The sequence below is a fragment of the Phyllobates terribilis genome, unplaced genomic scaffold (assembly GCF_046119375.1).
Source record: "Phyllobates terribilis strain yellow unplaced genomic scaffold, ASM4611937v1 Scaffold_8__6_contigs__length_399053987, whole genome shotgun sequence".
Classification (NCBI taxonomy): Eukaryota; Metazoa; Chordata; class Amphibia; order Anura; family Dendrobatidae; genus Phyllobates; species Phyllobates terribilis.
Genome location: NW_027362768.1, coordinates 167,368,665 through 167,391,826, shown reverse-complemented (window position 1 = coordinate 167,391,826; position 23,162 = coordinate 167,368,665).

Sequence of the window (23,162 nt, the reverse complement as noted above, 5' to 3'; positions counted from 1 at the left end):
TATTAGTCCATCTATACTAACCTCCACCAGGTTGCAAATTCAAAATAATTTTTATCTGCATCTAGCTCTGAAAAAATATTTTGGCTTCGGCTTATAGCAGTGTGTGGGACTTGTTCTATTAGTCCATCTATACTTACCTCCACCAGGCTGTAAATTCAAAATAATTTTTATCTGCATCTAGCTCCGAAAAAATATTTTAGCTTCGGCTTGTAGCAGTGTGTGGGACTTGTTCTATTAGTCCATCTACACTAATCTCCATCAGGTTGCAAATTCGAAATAATTTTTATCTGCATCTAGCTCTGAAAAAATATTTTGGCTTGGGCTTGTAGCAGTGGGTGGGACTTGTTTTATTAGTCCATCTATACTAACCTCCACCAGGTTGTAAATTCAAAATAATTTTTATCTGCATCTAGCTCTGAAAAAATATTTTGGCTTGGGCTTGTAGCAGTGTGTGGGACTTGTTCTATTAGTCCATCTATACTAACCTCCACCAGGTTGCAAATTCAAAATAATATTTATCTGCATCTAGCTCTGAAAAAATATTTTGGCTTGGGCTTGTAGCAGTGTGTGGGACTTGTTCTATTAGCCCATCTATACTAACCTCCACCAGGTTGCAAATTCAAAATAATTTTTATCTGCATCTAGCTCTGAAAAAATATTTTGGCTTTGGCTTGTAGCAGTGTGTGGGACTTGTTCAATTAGTCCATTTATACTAACCTCTACCAGTTTGCAAATTCAAAATAATTTTTATCTGCATCTAGCTCTGAAAAAATATTTTGGCTTCGGCTTGTAGCAGTGTGTGGGACTTGTTCTATTAGTCCATGTATACTAACCTCCACCAGGTTGCAAATTCAAAATAATATTTTTCTGCATCTAGCTCTGAAAAAATATTTTGGCTTTAGCTTGTAGCAGTGTGTGGGACTTGTTCTATTAGCCCATCTATACTAACCTCCACCAGGTTGCAAATTCAAAATAATTTTTATCTGCATCTAGCTCCGAAAAAATACTTTAGCTTTGGCTTGTAGCAGTGTGTGGGCCTTGTTCTATTAGTCCATCTATACTAACCTCCACCAGGTTGCAAATTCAAAATAATTTTTATCTGCATCTAGCTCTGAAAAAATATTTTGGCTTCGGCTTATAGCAGTGAGTGGGACTTGTTCTATTAGTCCATCTATACTTACCTCCACCAGGCTGTAAATTCAAAATAATTTTTATCTGCATCTAGCTCCGAAAAAATATTTTAGCTTCGGCTTGTAGCAGTGTGTGGAACTTGTTCTATTAGTCCATCTACACTAATCTCCATCAGGTTGCAAATTCGAAATAATTTTTATCTGCATCTAGCTCTGAAAAAATATTTTGGCTTGGGCTTGTAGCAGTGGGTGGGACTTGTTTTATTAGTCCATCTATACTAACCTCCACCAGGTTGTAAATTCAAAATAATTTTTATCTGTATCTAGCTCTGAAAAAATATTTTGACTTGGGCTTGTAGCAGTGTGTGGGACTTGTTCTTTTAGTCCATCTATACTAACCTCCACAAGGTTGAAAATTCAAAATAATTTTTATCTGCATCTAGCTCTGAAAAAATATTTTGGCTTCGGCTTATAGCAGTGTGTGGGACTTGTTCTATTAGTCCATCTATACTAACCTCCACCAGGTTGCAAATTCAAAATAATTTTTATCTGCATCTAGCTCTGAAAAAATATTTCGGCTTCGGCTTGTAGCAGTGTGTGAGACTTGTTCTATTAGTCCATCTATACTAACCTCCACCAGGTTGCAAATTCAAAATAATTTTTATCTGCATTTAGCTCTGAAAAAATATTTTTGCTTGGCTTCTAGCAGTGTGTGGGACTAGTTCCATTAGTCCATCTATACTAACCTCCACCAGGTTGCAAATTCAAAATAATTTTTATCTGCATCTAGCTCTGAAAAAATATTTTGGCTTGGGCTTGTAGCAGTGTGTGGGACTTGTTCTATTAGTCCATCTATACTAACCTCCACCAGGTTGCAAATTCAAAATAATTTTTATCTGCATCTAGCTCTGAAAAAATATTTTGGCTTCGGCTTGTAGCAGTGTGTGGGACTTGTTCTATTAGTCCATCTATACTAACCTCCACCAGGTTGAAAATTCAAAACAATTTTTATCTGCATCTAGCTCTGAAAAAATATTTTGGCTTCGGCTTGTAGCAGTGTGTGGGACTTGTTCTATTAGTCCATCTACACTAATCTCCATCAGGTTGCAAATTCGAAATAATTTTTATCTGCATCTAGCTCCGAAAAAATATTTTAGCTTCGGCTTGTAGCAGTGTGTGGGACTTGTTCTATTAGTCCATCTACACTAATCTCCATCAGGTTGCAAATTCGAAATAATTTTTATCTGCATCTAGCTCTGAAAAAATATTTTGGCTTGGGCTTGTAGCAGTGGGTGGGACTTGTTTTATTAGTCCATCTATACTAACCTCCACCAGGTTGTAAATTCAAAATAATTTTTATCTGTATCTAGCTCTGAAAAAATATTTTGACTTGGGCTTTTAGCAGTGTGTGGGACTTGTTCTTTTAGTCCATCTATACTAACCTCCACAAGGTTGAAAATTCAAAATAATTTTTATCTGCATCTAGCTCTGAAAAAATATTTTGGCTTCGGCTTATAGCAGTGTGTGGGACTTGTTCTATTAGTCCATCTATACTAACCTCCACCAGGTTGCAAATTCAAAATAATTTTTATCTGCATCTAGCTCTGAAAAAATATTTCGGCTTCGGCTTGTAGCAGTGTGTGAGACTTGTTCTATTAGTCCATCTATACTAACCTCCACCAGGTTGAAAATTCAAAATAATTTTTATCTGCATCTAGCTCTCAAAAAATATTTTAGCTTGGGCTTGTAGCAGTTTGTGGGACTTGTTCTTTTAGTCCATCTATACTAACCTCCACCAGGTTACAAATTCAAAATAATTTTTATCTGCATCTAGCTCTGAAAAAATATTTTGGCTACGGCTTGTAGCAGTGTGTGGGACTTGTTATATTAGTCCATCTATACTAACCTCCACAAAGTTGCAAATTCAAAATAATATTTATCTGCATCTAGCTCTCAAAAAATATTTTGGCTTCGGCTTGTAGCAGTGTGTGGGACTTGTTCTATTAGTCCATCTATACTAACCCCCACCAGGTTGCAAATTCAAAATAATTTTTGTCTGCATCTAGCTCCGAAAAAATATTTCGGCTTGGGCTTGTAGCAGTGTGTGGGACTTGTTCTATTAGTCCATCTATACTAACCCCCACCAGGTTGCAAATTCAAAATAATTTTTGTCTGCATCTAGCTCTGAAAAAATATTTTGGCTTGGGCTTGTAGCAGTGTGTGGGACTTGTTCTATTAGTCCATCTATACTAAACTCCACCAGGTTGCAAATTCAAAATAATTTTTATCTGCATCTAGCTCTGAAAAAATATTTTGGCTTCGGCTTGTAGCAGTGTGTGGGACTTGTTCTATTAGTCCATCTATACTAACCTCCACCAGGTTGAAAATTCAAAATAATTTTTATCTGCATCTAGCTCTGAAAAAATATTTTGGATACGGCTTGTAGCAGTGTGTGGGACTTGTTATATTAGTCCATCTATACTAACCTCCACAAAGTTGCAAATTCAAAATAATTTTTATCTGCATCTAGCTCTCAAAAAATATTTTGGTTTCGGCTTGTAGCAGTGTGTGGGACTGGTTCTATTAGTCCATCTATACTAACCTCCACCAGTTTGCAAATTCAAAATAATTTTTGTCTGCATCTAACTCCGAAGAAATATTTCGGCTTCGGCTTGTAGCAGTGTGTGGGACTTGTTCTATTAGTCCATCTATACTAACATCCACCAGGTTGCAAATTCAAAATAATTTTTATCTGCATTTAGCTCTGAAAAAGTCTTTTGGCTTGGCTTCTAGCAGTGTGTGGGACTAGTTCTATTAGTCCATCTATACTAACCTCCACCAGGTTGCATATTCAAAATAATTTTTAGCTTCATCTAGCTCAGAAAAAATTTTTTGGCTTCGGCTTGTAGCAGTGTGTGGGACTTGTTCTATTAGTCCATCTATACTAACCTCCACCAGGTTGCAAATTCAAAATAATTTTTATCTGCATTTAGCTCTGAAAAAATATTTTGGCTTGGCTTCTAGCAGTGTGTGGGACTTGTTCTATTAGTCCATCTATACTTACATCCACCGGGCTGCAAATTCAAAATAATTTTTATCTGCATCTAGCTCTGAAAAAATATTTTGGATACGTCTTGTAGCAGTGTGTGGGACTTGTTATCTTAGTCCATCTATACTAACCTCCACCAAGTTGCAAATTCAAAATAATTTTTATCTGCATCCAGCTCTGAAAAAATATTTTGGCTACGGCTTGTAACAGTGTGTGGGACTTGATATATTAGTCCATCTATACCAACCTCCACAAAGTTGCAAATTCAAAATAATTTTTATCTGCATCTAGCTCTCAAAAAATATTTTGGCTTCGGCTTGTAGCAGTGTGTGGGACTTGTTCTATTAGTCCATCTATACTAACCTCCACCAGGTTGCAAATTCAAAATAATTTTTGTCTGCATCTAGCTCCGAAAAAATATTTCGATTTCGGCTTGTAGCAGTGTGTGGGACTTGTTCTATTAGTCCATCTATACTAACATCCACCAGGTTGCAAATTCAAAATAATTTTTATCTGCATTTAGCTCTGAAAAACTATTTTGGCTTGGCTTCTAGCAGTGTTTGGGACTAGCTCTATTAGTCCATCTATACTAACCTCCACCAGGTTGCATATTCAAAATTATTTTTATCTTCATCTAGCTTCGAAAAAATATTTCGGCTTCGGCTTGTAGCAGTTTGTGGGACTTGTTCTATTAGTCCATCTATACTAACCTCCACCAGGTTGCAAATTCAAAATAATTTTTATCTGCATTTAGCTCTGAAAAAATATTTTGACTTGGCTTGTAGCAGTGTGAGGGACTAGTTCTATTAGTCCATCTATACTAACCTCGACCAGGTTGCAAATTCAAAATAATTTTTATCTGCATCTAGCTCTGAAAAAATATTTTGGCTTCGGCTTGTAGCAGTGTGTGGGACTTGTTCTATTAGTCCATCTATACTTACATCCACCAGGCTGCAAATTCAAAATAATTTTTATCTGCATCTAGCTCTGAAAAAATATTTTGGCTTGGGCTTGTAGCAGTGTGTGGGACTTGTTCTATTAGTCCATCTATACTAACCTCCACCAGGTTGCAAATTCAAAATAATTTTTATCTGCATTTAGCTCTGAAAAAATATTTTGGCACGGCTTCTAGCAGTGTGTGGGACTAGTTCTATTAGTCGATCTATACTAACCTCCACCAGGTTGCAAATTCAAAATAATTTTTATCTGCATCTAGCTTTGAAAAAATATTTTGTCTTTGGCTTGTAGCAGTGTGTGGGACTTGTTCTATTAGTCCATTTATACTAATCTCCACCAGGTTGCAAATTCAAAATAATTTTTGTCTGCATCTAGCTCTGAAAAAATATTTTGGCTTCGGCTTGTAGCAGTGTGTGGGGCTTGTTCTATTAGTCCATCTATACTAACCTCCACCAGGTTGCAAATTCAAAATAATTTTTATCTGCATCTAGCTCTGAAAAAATATTTTGGCTTCGGCTTCAGTGTGTGGGACTTGTTCTATTAGTCCATCTATACTAACCTCCACGAGGTTGCAAATTCAAAATAATTTTTATCTGCATCTAGCTCTGAAAACATATTTTGGCTTCGGCTTGTAGCAGTGTGTGGGATTTGTTCTATTAGTCCATCTATACTAACCTCCACCAGGCTACAAATTCAAAATAATTTTTATCTGCATCTACCTCTGAAAAAATATTTTGTCTTCGGCTTGTAGCAGTGTGTGGGACTTGTTCTATTAGTCCATCTATACTAACCTCCACCAGGTTGCATATTCAAAATAATTTTTATCTTCATCTAGCTCCGAAAAAATATTTCGGCTTCGGCTTGTAGCAGTGTGTGGGACTTGTTCTATTAGTCCATCTATACTAACCTCCACCAGGTTGCAAATTCAAAATAATTTTTATCTGCATTTAGCTCTGAAAAAATATTTTGGCTTGGCTTGTAGCAGTGTGTGGGACTAGTTCTATTAGTCCATCTATACTAACCTCCACCAGGTTGCAAATTCAAAATATTTTTTATCTGCATCTAGCTCTGAAAAAATATTTTGGCTTCGGCTTGTAGCAGTGTGTGGGACTTGTTCTATTAGTCCATCTATACTTACCTCCACGAGGCTGCAAATTCAAAATAATTTTTATCTGCATCTAGCTCTGAAAAAATATTTTGGCTTGGGCTTGTAGCAATGTGTGGGACTTGTTCTATTAGTCCATCTATACCATCCTCCACCAGGTTGCAAATTCAAAATAATTTTTATCGGCATCTAGCTCTGAAAAAATATTTTGGCTTCGGCTTGTAGCAGTGTGTGGGACTAGTTCTATTATTCCATCTATACTAACCTCCACCAGGTTGCAAATTCAAAATATTTTTTATCTGCATCTAGCTTTGAAAAAATATTTTGGCTTCGGCTTGTAGCAGTGTGTGGGACTTGTTCTATTAGTCCATCTATACTAACCTCCACCAGGCTGCAAATTCAAAATAATTTTTATCTGCATCTAGCTTTGAAAAAATATTTTGGATACGGCTTGTAGCAGTGTGTGGGACTTGTTATATTAGTCCATCTATACTAACCTCCACCAAGTTGCAAATTCAAAATAATTTTTATCTGCATCTAGCTCTGAAAAAATATTTTGGCTACGGCTTGTAGCAGTGTGTAGGACTTGTTATATTAGTCCATCTATACTAACCTCCACAAAGTTGCAAATTCAAAATAATTTTTATCTGCATCTAGCTCTCAAAAAATATTTTGGCTTGGCTTCTAGCAGTGTGTGGGACTAGTTCTATTATTCCATCTATACTAACCTCCACCAGGTTGCAAATTCAAAATAAGTTTTATCTGCATCTAGCTCCGAAAAAATATTTCGGCTTCGGCTTGTAGCAGTGTGTGGGACTTGTTCTATTAGTCCATCGATACTAACATCCACCAGGTTGCAAATTCAAAATAATTTTTTTCTGCATTTAGCTCTGAAAAAATATTTTGGATACGTCTTGTAGCAGTGTGTGGGACTTGTTATATTAGTCCATCTATACTAACCTCCACCAAGTTGCAAATTCAAAATAATTTTTATCTGCATCTAGCTCTGAAAAAATATTTTAGCTACGGCTTGTAACAGTGTGTGGGACTTGATATATTAGTCCATCTATACCAACCTCCACAAAGTTGCAAATTCAAAATGATTTTTATCTGCATCTAGCTCTCAAAAAATATTTTGGCTTCGGCTTGTAGCAGTGTGTGGGACTTGTTCTATTAGTCCATCTATACTAACCTCCACCAGGTTGCAAATTCAAAATAATTTTTGTCTGCATCTATCTCCGAAAAAATATTTCGATTTCGGCTTGTAGCAGTGTGTGGGACTAGTTCTATTAGTCCATCTATACTAACCTCCACCAGGTTGCATATTCAAAATAATTTTTTCTTCATCTAGCTTCGAAAAAATATTTCGGCTTCGGCTTGTAGCAGTTTGTGGGACTTGTTCTATTAGTCCATCTATACTAACCTCCACCAGGTTGCAAATTCAAAATAATTTTTATCTGCATGTAGCTCTGAAAAAATATTTTGGCTTGGCTTCTAGCAGTGTGTGGGACTAGTTCTATTAGTCCATCTATACTAACCTCCACCAGGTTGCAAATTCAAAATAATTTTTATCTGCATCTAGCTCTGAAAAAATATTTTGGCTTCGGCTTGTAGCAGTGTGTGGGACTTGTTCTATTAGTCCATCTATGCTTACATCCACCAGGCTGCAAATTCAAAATAATTTTTATCTGCATCTAGCTCTGAAAAAATATTTTGGCTTGGGCTTGTAGCAGTGTGTGGGACTTTTTCTACAAGTCCATCTATACTAACCTCCACCAGGTTGCAAATTCAAAATAATTTTTATCTGCATTTAGCTCTGAAAAAATATTTTGGCATGGCTTCTAGCAGTGTGTGGGACTAGTTCTATTAGTCGATCTATACTAACCTCCACCAGGTTGCAAATTCAAAATAATTTTTATCTGCATCTAGCTCCGAAAACATATTTCGGCTTCGGCTTGTAGCAGTGTGTGGGACTTGTACTATTAGTCCATATATACTAACCTCCACCAGGTTGCAAATTCAAAATAATTTTTATCTGCATTTAGCTCTGAAAAAATATTTTGGCTTGGCTTCTAGCAGTGTGTCTGACTAGTTCTATTAGTCCATCTATACTAACCTCCACCAGGTTGCAAATTCAAAATAATTTTTATCTGCATCTAGCTCTGAAAAAATATTTTGGCTTCGGCTTGTAGCAGTGTGTGGGACTTGTTCTATTAGTCCATCTATACTTACCTCCACCAGGTTGCAAATTCAAAATAATTTTTATCTGCATCTAGCTCTGAAAAAATATTTTGGCTTCGGCTTGTAGCAGTGTGTGGGACTTGTTCTATTAGTCCATCTATACTAACCTCCACCAAGTTGCAAATTCAAAACAATTTTTATCTGCATTTAGCTCTGAAAAAATATTTTGGCTTGGGCTTGTAGCAGTGTGTGGGACTTGTTCTATTAGTCCATCTATACTAACCTCCAACAGGTTGCAAATTCAAAATAATTTTTATCTGCATCTAGCTCTGAAAAATTATTTTGGCTTTGGCTTGTAGCAGTGTGTGGGACTTGTTCTATTAGTCCGTTTATACTAATCTCCACCAGGTTGCAAATTCAAAATAATTTTAGTCTGCATATAGCTCTGAAAAAATATTTTGGCTTCGGCTTGTAGCAGTGTGTGGGGCTTGTTCTATTAGTCCATCTATACTAACCTCCACCAGGTTGCAAATTCAAAATAATTTTTATCTGCATCTAGCTCTGAAAAAATATTTTGGCTTCGGCTTCAGTGTGTGGGACTTGTTATATTAGTCCATCTATACTAACCTCCACAAAGTTGCAAATTCAAAATAATTTTTATCTGCATCTAGCTCCGAAAAAATATTTCGGCTTCGGCTTGTAGCAGTGTGTGGGACTTGTTCTATTAGTCCATCTATACTAACCTCCACCAGGTTGCAAATTAAAAATAATTTTTATCTGCATTTAGTTCTGAAAAAATATTTTGGCTTGGCTTCTAGCAGTGTGTGGGACTAGTTCTATTAGTCCATCTATACTAACCTCCACCAGGTTGCAAATTCAAAATATTTTTTATCTGCATCTAGCTTTGAAAAAATATTTTGGCTTCGGCTTGTAGCAGTGTGTGGGACTTTTTCTATTAGTCCATCTATACTTACCTCCACCAGGCTGCAAATTCAAAATAATTTTTATCTGCATCTAGCTCTGAAAAAATATTTTGGATACGGCTTGTAGCAGTGTGTGGGACTTGTTATATTAGTCCATCTATACTAACCTCCACCAAGTTGCAAATTCAAAATAATTTTTATCTGCATCTAGCTCTGAAAAAATACTTTGGCTACGGCTTGTAGCAGTGTGTAGGACTTGTTATATTAGTCCATCTATACTAACTTCCACAAAGTTGCAAATTCAAAATAATTTTTATCTGCATTTAGCTCTGAAAAAATATTTTGGCTTGGCTTCTAGCAGTGTGTGGGACTAGTTCTATTAGTCCATCTATACTAACCTAAACCAGGTTGCAAATTCAAAATAAGTTTTATCTGCATCTAGCTCCGAAAAAATATTTCGGCTTCGGCTTGTAGCAGTGTGTGGGACTTGTTCTATTAGTCCATCGATACTAACATCCACCAGGTTGCAAATTCAAAATAATTTTTTTCTGCATTTAGCTCTGAAAAAATATTTTGGCTTTGCTTCTAGCAGTGTGTGGGACTAGTTCTATTAGTCCATCTATACTAACCTCCACCAGGTTGCATATTCAAAATAATTTTTATCTTCATCTAGCTCCGAAAAAATATTTCGGCTTCGGCTTGTAGCAGTGTGTGGGACTTGTTCTATTAGTCCATCTATACTAACCTCCACCAGGTTGCAAATTCAAAATAATTTTTATCTGCATTTAGCTCTGAAAAAACATTTTGGCTTGGCTTCTAGCAGTGTGTGGGACTAGTTCTCTTAGTCCATCTATACTAACCTCCACCAGGTTGCAAATTCAAAATATTTTTTATCTGCATCTAGCTTTGAAAAAATATTTTGGCTTCGGCTTGTAGCAGTGTGTGGGACTTGTTCTATTAGTCAATCTATACTTACCTCCACCAGGCTGCAAATTCAAAATAATTTTTATCTGCATCTAGCTCTGAAAAAATATTTTGGCTTGGGCTTGTAGCAGTGTGTGGGACTTGTTCTATTAGTCCATCTATACCATCCTCCACCAGGTTGCAAATTCAAAAAATTTTTTATCGGCATCTAGATCTGAAAAAATTTTTTGGCTTCGGCTTGTAGCAGTGTGTGGGACTTGTTCTATTAGTCCATGTATACTAACCTCCAACAGGTTGCAAATTCAAAATAATTTTTATCTGCATCTAGCTCTGAAAAAATATTTTGGCTTCAGCGTGTAGCAGTGTGTGGGATTTGTTCTATTAGTCCATCTATACTAACCTCCACCAGGTTGAAAATTCAAAATAATTTTTATCTGCATCTAGCTCTGAAAAAATATTTTGGCTTGGGCTTGTAGCAGTGTGTGGGACTTGTTCTATTCGTCCATATATATCATCCTCCACCAGGTTGCGAATTCAAAATAATTTTTATCTGCATCTAGCTCTGAAAAAATATTTTGGCTTCGGCTTGTAGCAGTGTGTGGGACTTGTTCTATTATTCGATCTATACTAACCTACACCAGGTTGCAAATTCAAAATAATTTTTACCTGCATCTAGCTCTGAAAAAATATTTTTGCTTCGGCTTGTAGCAGTGTGTGGGACTTGTTCTATTAGTCCATCTATACTAACCTCCACCAGGTTGCAAATTCAAAATATTTTTTATCTGCATGTAGCTCTGAAAAAATATTTTGGCATTGGCTTGTAGCAGTGTGTGGGACTTGTTCTATTAGTCCATCTATACTAACCTCCACCAGGCTGCAAATTCTTAATAATTTTTACCTGCATCTAGCTCTGAAAAAATATTTTGGCTTCGGCTTGTAGCAGTGTGTGGGACTTGTTCTATTAGACCATCTATACTTTCCTCCACCAGGTTGCAAATTCAAAATAATTTTTAACTGCATCTAGCTCTGAAAAAATATTTTGGCTTTGCTTGTAGCAGTGTGTGGGACTTGTTTTATTAGTCCATCCATACTAACCTCCACCAGGTTGCAAATTCAAAATAATTTTTACCTGCATGTAGCTCTGAAAAAATATTTTGGCATTGGCTTGTAGCAGTGTGTGGAAATTGTTCTATTAGTCCATCTATACTAACCTCCACCAGGCTGCAAATTCAAAATAATTTTTACCTGCATCTAGCTCTGAAAAAATATTTTGGCTTCGGCTTGTAGCAGTATGTGGGACTTGTTCTATTAGTCCCTCTATACTAACCTCCACCAGGTTGTAAATTCAAAACAATTTTTATCTGCATCTAGCTGTGAAAAAATATTTTGGCTCCGGCTTGTAGCAGTGTGTGGTACTTGTTCTATTAGTCCATCTATACTAACCTCCAACAGGTTGCAAATTCAAAAGAATTTTTATCTGCATCTAGCTCTGAAAAAATATTTTGGCTTCGGCTTGTAGCAGTGTGATGGACTTGTTCTATTAGTCCATCTATACTAACCTCCACCAGGTTGTGAATTCTAAATAATTTTTATCTGCATCTAGCTGTAAAAAAATATTTTGGCTTCGGCTTGTAGCATTGTGTGGGACTTGTTCTATTAGTCCAACTATACTAACCTCCAACAGGTTGCAAATTCAAAATAATTTTTATCTGCATCTAGCTCTGAAAAAATATTTTGGCTTCAGCGTGTAGCAGTGTGTGGGACTTGTTCTATTAGTCCATCTATACTAACCTCCACCAGGTTGCAAATTCAAAATAATTTTTATCTGCATCTAGCTCTGAAAAAATATTTTGGCTTGGGCTTGTAGCAGTGTGTGGGACTTGTTCTATTAGTCCATCTATACCATCCTCCACCAGGTTGCAAATTCAAAATAATTTTTATCTGCATCTAGCTCTGAAAAAATATTTTGGCTTCAGCTTGTAGCAGTGTGTGGGACTTGTTCTATTAGTCAATCTATACTAACCTCCACCAGGTTGCAAATTCAAAATAATTTTTATCTGCTTCTAGCTCTGAAAAAATATTTTGGCTTCGGCTTGTAGCAGTGTGTGGGACTTGTTCTATTAGTCCATCTATACTAACTTCCACCAGGTTGCAAATTCAAAATAATTTTTATCTGCATCTAGCTGTAAAAAATTATTTTGGCTGAGGCTTGTAGCAGTGTGTGGGACTTGTTCTATTAGTCCATCCATACTAACCTCCAACAGGTTGCAAATTCAAAATGATTTTTATCTGCATCTAGCTCTGAAAAAATATTTTGGCTTGGGCTTGTAGCAGTGTGATGGACTTGTACTATTAGTCCATCTATACTAACCTCCACCAGGTTGCCAATTCAAAATAATTTTTATCTGCATCTAGCTGTGAAAAAATATTTTGGCTTCGGCTGGTAGCAGTGTGTGGTACTTGTTCTATTAGTCCATCTATACTAACCTCCAGCAGGCTGCAAATTCAAAATAATTTTTATCGGCATCTAGCTCTGAAAAAATATTTTGGCTTGGGCTTGTAGCAGTGGGTGGGACTTGTTCTATTAGTCCATCTATACTAACCTCCACCAGGTTGCAAATTCAAAATAATTTTTATCTGCATCTAGCTCTGAAAAAATATTTTGGCTTCGGCTTGTAGCAGTGTGTGGGACTTGTTCTATTAGTTCATTTATACTAACCTCCAGCAGGTTGCAAATTCAAAATAATTTTTATCGGCATCTAGCTCTGAAAAAATATTTTGGCTTCGGCTTGAAGCAGTGTGTGGGACTTGTTCTATTAGTCCATCTATACTAATCTCCACCAGGTTGCAAATTCAAAATAATTTTTATCTGCATCTAGCTCTGAAGAAATATTTGGGCTTGGGCTTGTAGCAGTGGGTGGGACTTGTTCTATTAGTCCATCTATACTAACCTCCACCAGGTTGCATATTCAAAATAGTTTTTATCTGCATCTAGCTCTGAAAAAATATTTTGGCTTCGGCTTGTAGCAGTGTGTGGGACTTGTTCTATTAGTTCATCTATACTAACCTCCAGCAGGTTGCAAATTCAAAATAATTTTTATCTGCATCTAGCTCTGAAAAAATATTTTGGCTTCGGCTTGAAGCAGTGTGTCGGACTTGTTCTATTAGTCCATCTATACTAACCTATACCAGGTTGCAAATTCAAACTAATTTATATCTGCATCTAGCTCTGAAAAAATATTTTGGCTTCGGCTTGTAGCAGTTTGTGGGACTTGTTCTATTAGTCCATCTATACTAACCTTCACCAGGTTGCAAATTCAAAATAATTTTTATATGCATTAAGCTTTGAAAAAATATTTTGGCTTGGCTTCTAGCAGTGTGTGGGACTTGTTCTCTTAGTCCATCTATACTAACCTCCACCAGGTTGCAAATTTAAAATAATTTTTATCTGCATCTAGTTCTGAAAAAATATTTTGGCTTCGGCTTGTAGCAGTGTGTGAGACTTGTTCTATTAGTCCATCTATACTAATCTCCACCAGGTTGCAAATTCAAAATAATTTTTATCTGCATCTAGCTCTGAAGAAATATTTGGGCTTGGGCTTGTTGCAGTGGGTGGGACTTGTTCTATTAGTCCATATATACTAACCTCCACCAGGTTGCAAATTCAAAATAATTTTTATCTGCATCTAGCTCTGAAAAAATATTTTGGCTTGGGCTTGTAGCAGTGTGTGGGACTTGTTCTATTAGTCCATCTATACCATCCTCCACCAGGTTGCAAATTCAAAATAATTTTTATCTGCATCTAGCTCTGAAAAAATATTTTGGCTTCGGCTTGTAGCAGTGTGTGGGACTTGTTCTATTAGTCGATCTATACTAACCTCCACCAGGTTGCAAATTCAAAATAATTTTTATCTGCATCTAGCTCTGAAAAAATATTTTGGCTTCAGCTTGTAGCAGTGTGTGGGACTTGTTCTATTAGTCCATCTATACTAACTTCCACCAGGTTGCAAATTCAAAATAATTTTTATCTGCATCTAGCTGTAAAAAATTATTTTGGCTGAGGCTTGTAGCAGTGTGTGGGACTTGTTCTATTAGTCCATCCATACTAACCTCCAACAGGTTGCAAATTCAAAATGATTTTTATCTGCATCTAGCTCTGAAAAAATATTTTGGCTTGGGCTTGTAGCAGTGTGATGGACTTGTACTATTAGTCCATCTATACTAACCTCCACCAGGTTGCCAATTCAAAATAATTTTTATCTGCATCTAGCTGTGAAAAAATATTTTGGCTTCGGCTTGTAGCAGTGTGTGGGACTTGTTCTATTAGTCCATCTATACTAACCTCCAGCAGGTTGCAAATTCAAAATAATTTTTATCGGCATCTAGCTCTGAAAAAATATTTTGTCTTGGGCTTGTAGCAGTGGGTGGGACTTGTTCTATTAGTCCATCTATACTAACCTCCACCAGGTTGCAAATTCAAAATAATTTTTATCTGCATCTAGCTCTGAAAAAATATTTTGGCTTCGACTTGTAGCAGTGTGTGGGACTTGTTCTATTAGTTCATTTATACTAACCTCCAGCAGGTTGCAAATTCAAAATAATTTTTATCGGCATCTAGCTCTGAAAAAATATTTTGGCTTCGGCTTGAAGCAGTGTGTGGGACTTGTTCTATTAGTCCATCTATACTAATCTCCACCAGGTTGCAAATTCAAAATAATTTTTATCTGCATCTAGCTCTGAAGAAATATTTGGGCTTGGGCTTGTAGCAGTGGGTGGGACTTGTTCTATTAGTCCATCTATACTAACCTCCACCAGGTTGCATATTCAAAATAGTTTTTATCTGCATCTAGCTCTGAAAAAATATTTTGGCTTCGGCTTGTAGCAGTGTGTGGGACTTGTTCTATTAGTTCATCTATACTAACCTCCAGCAGGTTGCAAATTCAAAATAATTTTTATCTGCATCTAGCTCTGAAAAAATATTTTGGCTTCGGCTTGAAGCAGTGTGTGGGACTTGTTCTATTAGTCCATCTATACTAACCTATACCAGGTTGCAAATTCAAACTAATTTATATCTGCATCTAGCTCTGAAAAAATATTTTGGCTTGGGCTTTTAGCAGTGTGTGGGACTTGTTCTATTAGTCCATCTATACTAACCTCCACCAGGTTGCAAATTCAAAATAATTTTTATCTGCATCTAGCTCTGAAAAAATATTTTGGCTACTGCTTGTAGGAGTGTGTGGGACTTGTTATATTAGTACATCTATACTAACCTCCACCAAGTTGCAAATTCAAAATAATTTTTATCTGCATCTAGCTCTCAAAAAACATTTTGGCTTCGGCTTGTAGCAGTGTGTGGGACTTGTTCTATTAGTCCATCTATACTAACCTCCACCAGGTTGCAAATTCAAAATAAGTTTTATCTGCATCTAGCTCTGAAAAAATATTTCGGCTTCAGCTTGTAGCAGTGTGTGGGACTTGTTCTATTAGTGCATCTATACTAACCTCCACCAGGTTGCAAATTCAAAATAATTTTTATCTGCATTTAGCTCTGAAAAAATATTTTGGCTTGGCTTCTAGCAGTGTGTGGGACTAGTTCTATTAGTCCATCTATACTAACCACCACTAGGTTGCAAATTCAAAATAATTTTTATCTGCATCTAGCTCTGAAAAAATATTTTGGCTTCGGCTTGTAGCAGTGTGTGGGACTTGTTCTATTAGTCCATCTATACTAATCTCCACCAGGTTTCAAATTCAAAATAATTTTTATCTGCATCTACCTCTGAAAAAAATATTTTGGCTTGGGCTTGTAGCAGTGGGTGGGACTTGTTTTATTAGTCCATCTATACTAACCTCCACCAGGTTGTAAATTCAAAATAATTTTTATCTGTATCTAGCTCTGAAAAAATATTTTGGCTTCGGCTTGTAGCAGTGTGTGGGACTTGTTCTTTTAGTCCATCTATACTAACCTCCACCAGGTTGCAAATTCAAATTAATTTTTATCTGCATCTAGCTCTGAAAAAATATTTTGGCTTCGGATTATAGCAGTGTGTGGGACTTGTTCTATTAGTCCATCTATACTAATCTCCACCAGGTTGAAAATTCAAATAAATTTTTATCTGCATCTAGCTCTGAAGAAATATTTGGGCTTGGCCTTTTAGCAGTGTGTGGGACTTGTTCTATTAGTCCATCTATACTAACCTCCACCAGGTTGCAAATTCAAAATAATTTTTATCTGCATCTAGCTCTGAAAAAATATCTTGGCATCGGCTTGTAGCAGTGTGTGGGACTTGTTCTATTAGTCCATCTATACTAACCTCCACCAGGCTGCAAATTCAAAATAATTTTTATCTGCATCTAGCTCTGAAAAAATATTTTGGCTTGGCTTTTAGCAGTGTGTGGGACTAGTTCTATTAGTCCATCTATACTAACGTCCACTAGGTTGCAAATTCAAAATAATTTTTATCTGCATCTAGCTCTGAAAAAATATTTTGGCTTCAGCTTGTAGCAGTGTGTGGGACTTGTTCTATTAGTCCAGCTATACTAATCTCCAGCAGGTTGCAAATTCAAAATAATTTTTATCTGCATTAAGCTCTGAAAAAATATTTTGGCTTGGCTTCTAGCAGTGTGTGGGACTTGTTCTCTTAGTCCATCTATACTAACCTCCACCAGGTTGCAAATTTAAAATAATTTTTATCTGCATCTAGTTCTGAAAAAATATTTTGGCTTCGGCTTGTAGCAGTGTGTGAGACTTGTTCTATTAGTCCATCTATACTAATCTCCACCAGGTTGCAAATTCAAAATAATTTTTATCTGCATCTAGCTCTGAAGAAATATTTGGGCTTGGGCTTGTTGCAGTGGGTGGGACTTGTTCTATTAGTCCATATATACTAACCTCCACCAGGTTGCAAATTCAAAATAATTTTTATCTGCATCTAGCTCTGAAAAAATATTTTGGCTTGGGCTTGTAGCAGTGTGTGGGACTTGTTCTATTAGTCCATCTATACCATCCTCCACCAGGTTGCAAATTCAAAATAATTTTTATCTGCATCTAGCTCTGAAAAAATATTTTGGCTTCGGCTTGTAGCAGTGTGTGGGACTTGTTCTATTAGTCGATCTATACTAACCTCCACCAGGTTGCAAATTCAAAATAATTTTTATCTGCATCTAGCTCTGAAAAAATATTTTGGCTTCAGCTTGTAGCAGTGTGTGGGACTTGTTCTATTAGTCCATCTATACTAACTTCCACCAGGTTGCAAATTCAAAATAATTTTTATCTGCATCTAGCTATAAAAAATTATTTTGGCTGAGGCTTGTAGCAGTGTGTGGGACTTGTTCTATTAGTCCATCCATACTAACCTCCAACAGGTTGCAAATTCAAAATGATTTTTATCTGCATCTAGCTCTGAAAAAATATTTTGGCTTGGGCTTGTAGCAGTGTGATGGACTTGTACTATTAGTCCATCTATACTAACCTCCACCAGGTTGCAAATTCAAAATAATTTTTATCTGCATCTAGCTGTGAAAAAATATTTTGGCTTCGGCTTGTAGCAGTGTGTGGGACTTGTTCTATTAGTCCATCTATACTAACCTCCAGCAGGTTGCAAATTCAAAATAATTTTTATCGGCATCTAGCTCTGAAAAAATATTTTGTCTTGGGCTTGTAGCAGTGGGTGGGACTTGTTCTATTAGTCCATCTATACTAACCTCCACCAGGTTGCAAATTCAAAATAATTTTTATCTGCATCTAGCTCTGAAAAAATATTTTGGCTTCGACTTGTAGCAGTGTGTGGGACTTGTTCTATTAGTTCATTTATACTAACCTCCAGCAGGTTGCAAATTCAAAATAATTTTTATCGGCATCTAGCTCTGAAAAAATATTTTGGCTTCGGCTTGAAGCAGTGTGTGGGACTTGTTCTATTAGTCCATCTATACTAATCTCCACCAGGTTGCAAATTCAAAATAATTTTTATCTGTATCTAGCTCTGAAGAAATATTTGGGCTTGGGCTTGTAGCAGTGGGTGGGACTTGTTCTATTAGTCCATCTATACTAACCTCCACCAGGTTGCATATTCAAAATAGTTTTTATCTGCATCTAGCTCTGAAAAAATATTTTGGCTTCGGCTTGTAGCAGTGTGTGGGACTTGTTCTATTAGTTCATCTATACTAACCTCCAGCAGGTTGCAAATTCAAAATAATTTTTATCTGCATCTAGCTCTGAAAAAATATTTTGGCTTCGGCTTGAAGCAGTGTGTGGGACTTGTTCTATTAGTCCATCTATACTAACCTATACCAGGTTGCAAATTCAAACTAATTTATATCTGCATCTAGCTCTGAAAAAATATTTTGGCTTGGGCTTTTAGCAGTGTGTGGGACTTGTTCTATTAGTCCATCTATACTAACCTCCACCAGGTTGCAAATTCAAAATAATTTTTATCTGCATCTAGCTCTGAAAAAATATTTTGGCTACTGCTTGTAGGAGTGTGTGGGACTTGTTATATTAGTACATCTATACTAACCTCCACCAAGTTGCAAATTCAAAATAATTTTTATCTGCATCTAGCTCTCAAAAAACATTTTGGCTTCGGCTTGTAGCAGTGTGTGGGACTTGTTCTATTAGTCCATCTATACTAACCTACACCAGGTTGCAAATTCAAAATAAGTTTTATCTGCATCTAGCTCTGAAAAAATATTTCGGCTTCAGCTTGTAGCAGTGTGTGGGACTTGTTCTATTAGTGCATCTATACTAACCTCCACCAGGTTGCAAATTCAAAATAATTTTTATCTGCATTTAGCTCTGAAAAAATATTTTGGCTTGGCTTCTAGCAGTGTGTGGGACTAGTTCTATTAGTCCATCTATACTAACCACCACTAGGTTGCAAATTCAAAATAATTTTTATCTGCATCTAGCTCTGAAAAAATATTTTGGCTTCGGCTTGTAGCAGTGTGTGGGACTTGTTCTATTAGTCCATCTATACTAATCTCCACCAGGTTTCAAATTCAAAATAATTTTTATCTGCATCTACCTCTGAAAAAAATATTTTGGCTTGGGCTTGTAGCAGTGGGTGGGACTTGTTTTATTAGTCCATCTATACTAACCTCCACCAGGTTGTAAATTCAAAATAATTTTTATCTGTATCTAGCTCTGAAAAAATATTTTGGCTTCGGCTTGTAGCAGTGTGTGGGACTTGTTCTTTTAGTCCATCTATACTAACCTCCACCAGGTTGCAAATTCAAATTAATTTTTATCTGCATCTAGCTCTGAAAAAATATTTTGGCTTCGGATTATAGCAGTGTGTGGGACTTGTTCTATTAGTCCATCTATACTAATCTCCACCAGGTTGAAAATTCAAATAAATTTTTATCTGCATCTAGCTCTGAAGAAATATTTGGGCTTGGCCTTTTAGCAGTGTGTGGGACTTGTTCTATTAGTCCATCTATACTAACCTCCACCAGGTTGCAAATTCAAAATAATTTTTATCTGCATCTAGCTCTGAAAAAATATTTTGGCATCGGCTTGTAGCAGTGTGTGGGACTTGTTCTATTAGTCCATCTATACTAACCTCCACCAGGCTGCAAATTCAAAATAATTTTTATCTGCATCTAGCTCTGAAAAAATATTTTGGCTTGGCTTTTAGCAGTGTGTGGGACTAGTTCTATTAGTCCATCTATACTAACCTCCACTAGGTTGCAAATTCAAAATAATTTTTATCTGCATCTAGCTCTGAAAAAATATTTTGGCTTCAGCTTGTAGCAGTGTGTGGGACTTGTTCTATTAGTCCAGCTATACTAATCTCCAGCAGGTTGCAAATTCAAAATAATTTTTATCTGCATTAAGCTCTGAAAAAATATTTTGGCTTGGCTTCTAGCAGTGTGTGGGACTTGTTCTCTTAGTCCATCTATACTAACCTCCACCAGGTTGCAAATTCAAAATAATTTTTATCTGCATCTAGCTCTGAAAAAATATTTTGGCTGCGGCTTGTAGCAGTGTATGGGACTTGTTCTATTAGTCCATCTATACTAATCTCCACCAGGTTGGAAATTCAAAATAATTTTTATCTGCATCTAGCTCGAAAGAAATATTTGGGCTTGGGCTTGTAGCAGTGGGTGGGACTTGTTCTATTAGTCCATCTATACTAACCTCCACCAGGTTGCAAATTCAAAATAAATTTTATCTGCATCTAGCTCTGAAAAAATATTTTGGCTTCGGCTTGTAGCAGTGTGTGGGACTTGTTCTATTAGTTCATCTATACTAACCTCCAGCAGGTTGCAAATTCAAAATAATTTTTATCGGTATCTAGCTCTGAAAAAATATTTTGGCTTCGGCTTGAAGCAGTGTGTGGGACTTGTTCTATTAGTCCATCTATACTAATCTCCACCAGGTTGCAAATTCAAAATAATTTTTATCTGCATCTAGCTCTGAAAAAATATTTTGGCTGCGGCTTGTAGCAGTGTGTGGGACTTGTTCTATTAGTCCATCTATACTAATCTCCACAAGGTTGCAAATTCAAAATAATTTTTATCTGCATCTAGCTCTGAAGAAATATTTGGGCTTGGGCTTGTAGCAGTGGGTGGGACTTGTTCTATTAGTCCATCTATACTAACCTCCACCAGGTTGCAAATTCAAAATAATTTTTATCTGCATCTAGCTCTGAAAAAATATTTTGGCTTCGGCTTGTAGCAGTGTGTGGGACTTGTTCTATTAGTTCATCTATACTAACCTCCAGCAGGTTGCAAATTCAAAATAATTTTTATCTGCATCTAGCTCTGAAAAAATATTTTGGCTTCGGCTTGAAGCAGTGTGTGGGACTTGTTCTATTAGTCCATCTATACTAACCTATACCAGGTTGCAAATTCAAACTAATTTATATCTGCATCTAGCTCTGAAAAAATATTTTGGCTTCGGCTTGTAGCAGTTTGTGGGATTTGTTCTATTAGTCCATCTATACTAACCTTCACCAGGTTGCAAATTCAAAATAATTTTTATCTGCATCTAGCTCTGAAAAAATATTTTGGCTTCGGCTTGTAGCAGTGTGTGGGACTGGTTCTATTAGTCCATCTATACTAATCTCCACCAGGTTGCAAATTCAAAATAATTTTTATCTGCATCTAGCTCTGAAGAAATATTTGGGCTTGGGCTTGTTGCAGTGGGTGGGACTTGTTCTATTAGTCCATCTATACTAACCTCCACCAGGTTGCAAATTCAAAATAATTTTTATCTGCATCTAGCTCTAAAAAAATATTTTGGCTTCGGCTTGTAGCAGTGTGTGGGACTTGTTCTATAAGTTCATCTATACTAACCTCCAGCAGGTTGCAAATTCAAAATAATTTTTATCTGTATCTAGCTCTGAAAAAATATTTTGGCTTCGGCTTGAAGCACTGTGTGCGACTTGTTCTATTAGTCCATCTATACTAACCAATACCAGGTTGCAAATTCAAACTAATTTATATCTGCATCTAGCTCTGAAAAAATATTTTGGCTTCGGCTTGAAGCACTGTGTGGGACTTGTTCTATTAGTCCATCTATACTAACCAATACCAGGTTGCAAATTCAAAATAATTTTTATCTGCATCTAGCTCTGAAAAAATATTTTGGCTTGGCTTTTAGCAGTGTGTGGGACTAGTTCTATTAGTCCATCTATACTAACCTCCACTAGGTTGCAAATTCAAAATAATTTTTATCTGCATCTAGCTCTGAAAAAATATTTTGGCTTCAGCTTGTAGCAGTGTGTGGGACTTGTTCTATTAGTCCATCTATACTAATCTCCACCAGGTTGCAAATTCAAAATAATTTTTATCTGCATTAAGCTCTGAAAAAATATTTTGGCTTGGCTTCTAGCAGTGTGTGGGACTTGTTCTATAAGTTCATCTATACTAACCTCCAGCAGGTTGCAAATTCAAAATAATTTTCATCTGCATGTAGCTCTGAAAAAATATTTTGGCTTGGGCTTGTAGCAGTGTGTGGGACTTGTTCTATTAGTCCATCTATACTAACCTCCACCAAGTTGCAAATTCAAAATACTTTTTATCTGCATCTAGCTCTGAAAAAATATTTTGGCTTCGGCTTGTAGCAGTGTGTGGGACTTGTTCTATTAGTGCATCTATACTAACCTCCACCAGGTTGCAAATTCAAAATAAGTTTTATCTGCATCTAGCTCTGAAAAAATATTTCGGCTTCAGCTTGTAGCAGTGTGTGGGACTTGGTCTATTAGTCCATCTATACTAACCTCCACCAGGTTGCAAATTCAAAATAATTTTTATCTGCATTTAGCTCTGAAAAAATATTTTGGCTTGGCTTCTAGCAGTGTGTGGGACTAGTTCTATTAGTCCATCTATACTAACCACCACTAGGTTGCAAATTCAAAATAATTTTTTTCTGCATCTAGCTCTGAAAAAATATTTTGGCTTCGGCTTGTAGCAGTGTGTGGGACTTGTTCTATTAGTCCATCTATACTAATCTCCACCTGGTTTCAAATTCAAAATAATTTTTATCTGCATCTACCTCTGAAAAAAATATTTTGGCTTGGGCTTGTAGCAGTGGGTGGGACTTGTTTTATTAGTCCATCTATACTAACCTCCACCAGGTTGTAAATTCAAAATAATTTTTATCTGTATCTAGCTCTGAAAAAATATTTTGGCTTTGGCTTGTAGCAGTGTGTGGGACTTGTTCTTTTAGTCCATCTATACTAACCTCCACCAAGTTGCAAATTCAAATTAATTATTATCTGCATCTAGCTCTGAAAAAATATTTTGGCTTCGGCTTATAGCAGTGTGTGGGACTTGTTCTATTAGTCCATCTATACTAATCTCCACCAGGTTGAAAATTCAAATTAATTTTAATCTGCATCTAGCTCTGGAGAAATATTTGGGCTTGGACTTTTAGCAGTGTGTGGGAC